Source organism: Maniola hyperantus, chromosome Z, assembly GCF_902806685.2.
Source record: "Maniola hyperantus chromosome Z, iAphHyp1.2, whole genome shotgun sequence".
NCBI classification, from domain to species: Eukaryota; Metazoa; Arthropoda; class Insecta; order Lepidoptera; family Nymphalidae; genus Maniola; species Maniola hyperantus.
The window spans coordinates 9326772-9336232 of NC_048564.1; the positions used below are offsets into that span (position 1 = coordinate 9326772).

A 9461-nucleotide genomic window follows, 5' to 3' on the forward strand; every position below is an offset into this window, starting at 1 on the left:
AGTGGGGAGCGCGATCCGCGACGATGCTTACGTAATTAGCGAAGATCATAACCCTGCTAACCGACGGATACATGTCATAACAGGAGCAACCCTTAGTAATTACCCGCCTGCCCGGCAGATGGCGGGAGTTTAATTTTTCGATTTCGGACGGCCGTATATTATGCATGACGCTTTTATCGCTCGCTGTGGTTCCTTCGGGAGTTCATAGAATATGGACTGTGGTATGAGAGCTAGCGGATAGCACATTTGTAATTCGATTACAAAGATTAATAGGTATACTGTTATAGTAAGTTGGTATGATACATTGACATAGAAGTAGATATCATATCGCTGTTGGTATGGGAAATTAAGTGGCGAACTGACATTAATAGAAATACTAATATAATTAATAAGTATAAATCTTTTATTCGTACACCAAAACACAAGTAAAGTAAGTACATTCTGTTGACAACTTTAAAAATATACTTAATAGATAATGTAACAACTACCTATAACCACTCGCAGACAAGGTATATGTAGATCTAAACATCGAATGGTTATAGACATCAAAGTTGGTAGAATAGATATTGTTATGCGCAGGTGGAGGTGGACATGTTAAAATGTATGAACAAATGTAATGATTGAATGAATGAATGTATTTACTAAAATGCAACATGGCGTCACTTTTCAGGTAATGGAGTGCGAGCCGTCTTTTGAATGGTCAACGTTAAAAAATTCAATTCAATGCTAACAGAAGGTGAGCGTCACTGTCGTCAATTTTTGAAACCCCCTTGACAATAACAGGGGCACTAACAAATAATAAATCTAACCAAAAATCTGCGAGTATATTTTTCTAGCCAAGCGGCTGCAATCAGACCAGACAGACCTGCTGCCTATTGATGATGTAGCCTAAGACAGAGCGCGCTTGCCTATAAGATGCCTATTCACTCTTGACTTGAAGGTATCCAAATTAAAAGTGGAAGGGAAAACTATATTTCTAGCTAAGACATCACAACATGGCGAAAACTTTCCCCTTTGTTAGTTCGGACGTATTATTACCTACCTACCTCCACAGAACACATTTACTCCAGGAGAAGAAGCCCAACTACATACAAATAAAGTGCAGACTGTGCACCGTCACGCCATCTATTAGTGATTCCATAGAATTAAACTTTTGGCGCGAAATTACGAACCCCGTATTTTTTTTTTTTTTTTCTATATTAGGCCCGCATTTCAATCGCCAAATAATCTTTAACCGAGGAGTTTATTCCACAGTTAAAGATTATTATTTATGGCGATTGAAAAGCGGTCATAACAAAACTGGAATAAAACAAGTAAAAACTTTTTAAAATGCTATAATTTTTAGAAATAAATTTTTATATTATACTGTGAAAAGCATACAAAGATTTAAGTTATGTTTTTACTTATTTTTTTTCTAAGCTATTAGATGAAGTAAAAAAATGTACTTTTAAAGTGTTTTATTACAAATACGTCATAATCCACAGCATACATAATGAAGAAATTACAAAAACAGGTTATAGTTAAACCAAAGTTGGATTACAGTAATAAATCTTAATAGAATTATTATCTTTTAAACAGATTAATTATTATTAAAGATCTAATACTGAAATGTTTTTCAAACTAGGGAATGTTACATAGCAAGAACTACTTATTCAATATATCATAAATAGAATAATGAACAGAACCAATATACACATATAGGCATATTTAGTAGTGGTTTGTGGAAGCACAGACAGGTCCTGAAATAAGGCAAAATACACAAAATTATTATATTTTTTTAACTGATGATTTATAAAAAATTGCAATAGTAACATTATATTACATACCACTGTGATGTATCTGGTGGCCGAGATAAGATAGGCACATTTGGTACCTAGTGGATGGGGAAGCCACACTGACTGTTCCTGGAATAAGGCAAAATACACAAAATCAATATATTGGTTTATCTACTGAGAATGTGTTAAGTAGGTACATATTGCAATAGAAATTTATATTATGTACCAACTGAATTAAATGTTGTTGTGATGTGTCTGCTGGCAGAGACAAGATAGGCACATTAGGACAGGTTCTAAAATGAGGCAAAATGAACAAAATTGATGTTTTTCTGAGAATTTTTTACAAATTGCAATAGAAATGAATAGTTACTAGGTACATACCACTGAAATTGAATGTTGTTGCAATGTTTCTGCTGGTGAGCCAGGCACACTGCTGGTGTGCAAGCTTTTCAACACCTACTCAGTTACATTGGCAAAACGATATTCTGCCCAAATTCGAAGTCTGAAACATTATAATAATACTATATAATAAACCAAAATATCAAAAACACCAGCGTTTCTGACTTCTTTAGCCGGTTTGTAGATAAAAAGAACAGCTGGTACTTAAGGGACACGACAATATTTACCTTGCATAATTAGATGCCTTTCCGGCTCTTGGTAAAGAGTGGATAGTAAGTGTTGGGTCGAAAGCCGATGCACAGCACTTAACACGCTTTCTATATTTATCAGACATGATAAATTTAATCTTACAAACGAAAAGAGTCACCAAACAATAAGTCACTGTTCTTATTTTTCTCTAGTCTCAATCACACTGCTGCGAGTTTCTTCAAGCTAACAGGGAGAGAAAAATAGAAGCAAAAACACTAAACCACATGAAATACAACTAAAAATATACAAATTTATCACAACTGTTGGGAAAGAAAACTTTCATATTTAAACCAACAACCTAAAAACAAACGTACCATAGAGTAGATAGTTGCCAGTTGTTTATAGTTTGAAACTTTGTCTCTGACTTTGAAGTCTAGAATGAGACAAAGAATTTCTTTGTTTCATTCTAAATGATTCCATAAAAAAGTCTGCAAAGGCCCCATACAAAGTTGCCACCCCCTGCCTACCTCGCGATTACAAAATGCGGATAAAAGCTTATGACAAACACTATACCACAATCGCGTACCCTTTTTAGGGACTCGCACATCGGTTCTATTGGGCTTGTGCATAGACCGGTTTAGCAACGTATAGTACAATAAGTCCATTTTGAATCTAAAAAACTAAACAACGCTTTTGTTGTGAAAAAGGATCTGCAAGGTTTAAATCGAAATCAAAAATGAGTTGATGCGGCCATTTCTGTAAATGAAATAAACAAAAGGCAAAAGTAAACATTGAAAATTAATTTATTTCATTCCATAACATATTGATTTCAAAAAGTCTATTCTAACATGAAATATCTAGTTTATAGGTATCTAACACAACTAACAACATAACCTACCTAATGATAATTTAGTTAATATAAATAAACAAAATTTATAAAGATTCATATAATTTAAAAAAAATTGCAAATTAGCAGTTTAAGTAAAACTTTTTACATCTAATATCAAAGGCCTACAAATAAGTTTCAAATAAGTTTAACTGGTCTTTACTTACTTATTTAAAAAATAACAATTCGAAGCCACTGCAAAGAAATGTAGGTAGGTACCTATATTTCTAATTACAAAGAAAAGCCATAATATGAGCCTTTGGGCACTACCTAATTAAATTTTAATTCTGTGAGAGAGTATGTCTAATTACAAATATAATTTTTTTAAGCCTACAAAATAAAAATTTCTTTTTCAACCTGTGCAATGCTACAGCTCTGAACATAAAAGTTCTACATAAATACACACAGCGAATAACGAGAAATAGTAGGACGTTTACATAGAACGAGGGCCAAAGCTTCCGGCGGATGTGGCCTCTCCACTCCCCATCCCATCACCGGAAGCGCCTGAGCCTTGCCAACGCACGCATTGATACGACCTGCAAAACAATTACGTTTCTTTTATAAACAAAAATTTTCACGAAGTATTTATATATTTTATGGATAACTGAAACGAATGAACGAGAGATAGTTCACTAAAGTCAAATCATCCAAAATAGGTACCATTGTCAACGACATTGCTTATTAGAATGTCATTGACCATTGAACACTTTTTGGTTGTTAATTGTTGGACTCGTAAGGTACTTAATGATGCATGTGATGGTGAAAATAAATTAGGTGTTTCTCTAATTTCATGCAAATCGCATTTCACCTCAAATAAAGAATCACATAATGAAATAACTAAATAATGAGAGTTGTCTTATAAAAAAAACTCTTGTAACTAAGTAAGTACATTCAGCTAAGGGTGACCCAAAATTCAAAATTGTAACTTAAAAGATTATTTCAAAAGTAATATTTTTGATATCAAAAAATCAACACCGTCAGTGCCCCAAGCAGGAGTCTTAGGACTATGATACCATATCATGGTCATATCACTATGATTTTCAAAGACGACGTTTTTAATGAGCTTGAGTTTTTTACGCATTATTAAGCAGGTACATTTTGATGTTGCTATCGCTACTGGCTACACTCGTACTGAAACGGAAAATATGTTATTCGCGTACCCTCAATTAAACCCATAATTAACGTTGAATTAAAAGCGAGCGCTAATCTCAATTATAACTCTCTTTTGTATTTGTTGCTATATAGGTATTCCCCTTTTGTTTACCTTAATTTTGGGAAAGATTGTACTGAATTAAATTGCGTTAAGTGCTTATACCCAGCTTGGCTTGGGTCATATTTCTGAAAACAAATTCTTAGGAATCTTGATGTTATAAAGAAAACCTATAGTGTTTAACTGTATGTTAATATATCAGTGAGGTTCCTTTTATACATAATACATAATAAGTACATATTATAGATTCAAGTTGAAATATTTTACACTAGAACTAAATGATGCAACCCGCAACTTCGCCCCGTGGATTACGATTTTTTTTATTAATCTCTCTCTTTGATTTTCCAGGACCAGAAGAAGGGAATTCTGTATACCTACAGAATTTCTTCTAAAAATCTTGTAAGTGTTTACTATGTTATATTATATGTGTTATTTATAGGAGGTTTTAAATTCGTCGGAATCTTTATTTATATTTTTATAAGCATTATTACGGAATAAATCTTATTTATTTTTAAGATTTTATTTTTATTTTATATCTTATTAGAACGGCAGTGCCACTTACACTAACTAGATCATTAATAATAAATTTAAATACAAATAAAGGTACAAGAAAAAAGACATACAATACAAAATGTGTTTGTTGTCATGTGTACTGCCCCACTCTTGACCAGATATGCCTTGGCAAATTAGAAATAATAACTTATCCAGAATTCATAACTCATAATGCTTTTCGTTAACACTATCAGAACATCGGAACCGGAAGTGCGATCGGTCGCGATGTCGCCACGTGCCTGCAGTCCACCGGATATAGATTGTGCCGCAAATTATTGAGAATAAACTATTCTAAATGCCATTACAATTTGGTTAAGGCAAGCAAACCTGTTTAGAATTGTTATATTTTGACTACAATTACGCCTATTTATGTACCAGTATAATATGTTCCAGTCAAATAGACATTCAAGATTATACATTAATTCGTTTAGAGCTGAAAATTTGTACGAATGTTTGGAACACCATTATAAATGAAATCTAAAAGTTTCCATCAATCTGAGATTTGAAAAAAAGATATTCAAGGTCAAAGTTCATAAATATGAGTTTTTTGCGTTTTTTACGCATTAGACTCAAACTTGGGTGACATTTGGAATCCTCGTAACTTTAGTTTTAAGTTTACGGAATTAACTATCACCATCACATACTAAAGTCCGCGACAGGTCGAGATGGCAATTGGGGAGAGAATACCCCAGTTCGGCTTACGAATCCAGCAATTGACAATCAAGAAGTGTACTGTGTAGGTACAAAGCCTAAGTAGACAGTTTACTCTGTTTACGGTACAATGATACCAACCTGTGGTACCAACTTTGAATAAATGATTTGACCATAACTTTGACTTGGTAGAGCTTACATTAGTAATATGGCTGTCTTTTGTGTATGAGTAGGTAAATTGTCTTGCCCGCCACTGAAACTGGTAATCTAAAGTATTTTCGTCTGCTATCTCAGGCTGCTGTTCTGATCTTATTGATGATACTTACTTATGCTCAAAGTATTATAAAATGGAGTGTTAATTTATATAGAAATAATTTGATAAAACGACACGATCTCCCCTCGTTTTATATCACCTATTTAATTGTTTTTCCTCCGCAAGGTTCAAGCGAGCATGTCTCAATTTGTATGATTACCGGTCACGTGCCAGCAATGCGCAAGGGCTCGAATTATTTTACTACTCGATTGGGACACTCGTAACGTATTTATTCACTTAGAGAAATTTGAGTATCATGGAACATGAAAAGATAATTTATATTTTTAATCATCGGAAAGTGGGAAAGAATACCTTTAAAAAAGTAAATACGATGATATCAAGTAGGGGCGCATCAACAAATTCCTGAAAGGCTGGGAACGCATTGGCGGTTGCTCTGGTGCTGCAAATGTTCATGGGCGGTGGTAATCACTTAACATCAGATGACCCGCCTGCACGTTTGTTTGCTCGCAATATGCTGAGTTTTTTAAAGTACGAATTACATCAAACGAATCTCAGGGAGCCACTGGATTCAGGCGAACGCCAGGGCGTGGCACGAAGAAGTCCCTACAAGAGATTTATGTCTAGCAGGGGACTCCATTCGTTTCGGTTGTCGACAGTGTCGATGATATTGATGATGAAGTAAAAAAAATACTGCATTTTATCACTCCATTTCATGCATAACTTTGTATAATATGCTCTGTGTACTGAATAAATTTTATTAATGGCAAATAAAACTATTCATTACTTACCATGTATTATTTTGTCAAGATAACATAACAGCTGACTGACGGAAGTCATAATCAATATCTACCGAAATGCTACCGAAATTGTTACTCTCGTCTTACTCCATGTTGTATTGTATTTATTTTATTTCATTTACCTACTCCTACATCCATATAAGCATATATTGATTAATAAGTACCTACTGTATATCACCATCAACCTGTCGCTGGCTCACTTTTGAGCACGAGTCTCCTCTCAAATGAAAAGGGTTTGGCCGTGGTATCATACTAGCCAACTGCGGATTGGCAGATTTTACACACCTTTGAGAGCATAATGGAGAACTCTTAGGCAGGCAGGTTTCCTCACGATATTTTCATTCACTGTTAAAGCAAGATACTTAATTGTTTGCATAAAATGCGGGAGGTGCGAGCCCAGGATCGAGCCCCGGACCTTCCGACTCGGCCCGACGTCTTAACCACTAAGCTATCACCACTTGATACAACATCATCCATCATAGAACCTGGTAGTTTCTATAGTAGAAAACTAAACTACCTACTAACTATTAAAAACTAGGTGTAATCCAGCGAGGCAAGTGCAACTATCGGAAAAAAGCAACCAATCGAATTATTATCTTACAAATGTTAGGTTATGATGATCATTATCATCATAACCTAACATGATTGGTTGCATTTTCCCGGTAGTTGCAATTGCCTCGCTGGACTATATATATGTATGAGTGCATAAACTAATCTATAGTAGAGCAACGATTTCAATAGTGGAACATCAGACACGCGCGTCGTGCACGCGTTCGTTCTCTGGAGACCTCCTGACATTCATTGCAGGTTTTATTTGATGTACTTCAGACGCCGATCCAACTTTAGCTACCCTCTCAAAATCGATACATAGTGGCTTTTAACAACAATAAAGGAAAAATTCACAAAACTCGACTCAGCCGAGCTATCTCGCAGCCAGCCCTCGAGCGCGAAACAAAAAGTGGTTGCTAATTTGATTTTATTTGGTTTTTGCAAACTATAGGTACCTGGTGGTTGATTCCAGAAAACCTACATCCTTGTTACAATTGCAATAATTGTTATGATTGGCTGAATTTATGGTTTTCTTGTTGCAACAATGCGTTGTAGCCAATAGCGAGCCAATGGGGCCGATTCTCTTGTACACAATCTCTAAACTTAACTAAATTAACAGGTCTAAATCTAGTGCTATCCTTTTCCGCAAGCAACATTATGAAAGGGATAGCAATAGATTTAGACGCGCCATTTTAATTTAGTTTAGAGATTGCGTACAACGAAATTAGCCACAATATCTACCAAAAGGATTAATAGGAAGGGCCAAGAAATCCGAATTATTTTACCAAATACTATAAAGCCTTTCCCTAATCCCTAATTGCCTTCTTGCGCAAACTCTTGCGCATTAAAATTCAAACCGAATTATGTCCAAAGGGAATGTCGTATAAGAGGCCAGTTTAGCCCAATTGTTATCCGTGGGGCTTAATTATGCCTTTGGATAGAAAAGAAACAGAGAATTATTCATGAGAAAAAACCTAAGGGACACTCGGCATGAACTACATGAAGCATGAATTGACACGGGGTTGTGAAAAATATACATTCCAACCTACACGTCATTTAAACTCTAAAGTACTCGTATGTATTTTAGGTTTATTATACGATATTCTATCTATAGTAATTTATGCGAGCCCGCGATTTTCATACAGAATTTTGACAATGATTTCGAATATGAATTTCGAATATTGGCGTTTATTGGGTGCTTAAAATAAATATTTATTTTAATAATAATAAGCCTGGATCAGCCCATGCATCGTGGAAATACAGCCATATTCTTGGCACCATTCCACGCGGGCATAATTTGTCGAGTAATTAGATAAGTTTTATTGTATTATTTCATTTTTTTTAAAGTATGCTCATAATAATAATGTGATGGCTCAGAAATTTTAAAAGCTACCTAGTAAGTATACAAAACATCTATTTTTTTTGAGTTCATGTTAAAGGTAATAAATATTGTGTTACTGTAAAATCCTAGATTTATCCATTAAAATCTATATTACCCAGCCTTAATGATACAAATCCAAACTGTTCTTTGATAATGACAATCGTTAATTTCGGATTTTTACTGGCATTCACCCGGTAAATTTTATCTGAAACACACCTTCATTGGAAAATGTTTGGAACATTTGATGGTAAATAGGGTCATATTCAATAAGTAAAGAGACAAATTCTATAATTTTAAAACTATTCAATGAATGTGTATAATCTTTTCAGGGGTGTTAGTTGGCAACCTCAGGATATGCTCTAATTAGCTGTTTCATCATTTTATGTCAACATAACCTCAAATTCACCATGTCAAGTCCACTAGAAGATTGCACCTTAGAAGAGCAGCACTGTCATTAGTTAGTCGCAAGGAGCTATAGACATTTGTCTCTTTACTTATTGAATGACTCTAGTACTTACCGCATCGAAATCCAGTTATCATCATCAAACGATAGACGTCCACTACTGGACATAGGTCTCTTGTAGGGACTTCCCCACGCCACGGTCTTGCGCCGCCTGAATCCAGCGGCTCTCTGCGACTAATCCAGTTATATATATGCCTAGAAATGATTAGCGAATGCACAGGCGACTTTTAGCTATTTCAAAACTACAATATAAAATCTTAAACTATAGACACACCACATTTGAAATCGTAATTATTGACCTTTTTTTAGTAATTGTACTTTTTAAAACTTTTACG

At 34.7% G+C, this 9461-nt stretch overlaps 1 long non-coding RNA gene across 1 annotated transcript; it reads right to left on the minus strand.

Annotated features, from left to right (window-relative positions):
* Nucleotides 1-1484: 1484 nt before the first annotated feature.
* Nucleotides 1485-2849, minus strand: LOC138404476 (uncharacterized). Its single transcript, XR_011238404.1, has 4 exons — nt 2402-2849; nt 2157-2277; nt 1827-1904; nt 1485-1739 (listed from the first exon to the last, which is right to left on the minus strand). It is a non-coding gene; the product is annotated as an uncharacterized lncRNA (long non-coding RNA).
* Between the last annotated feature and the right edge of the window lie 6612 nt (nt 2850-9461).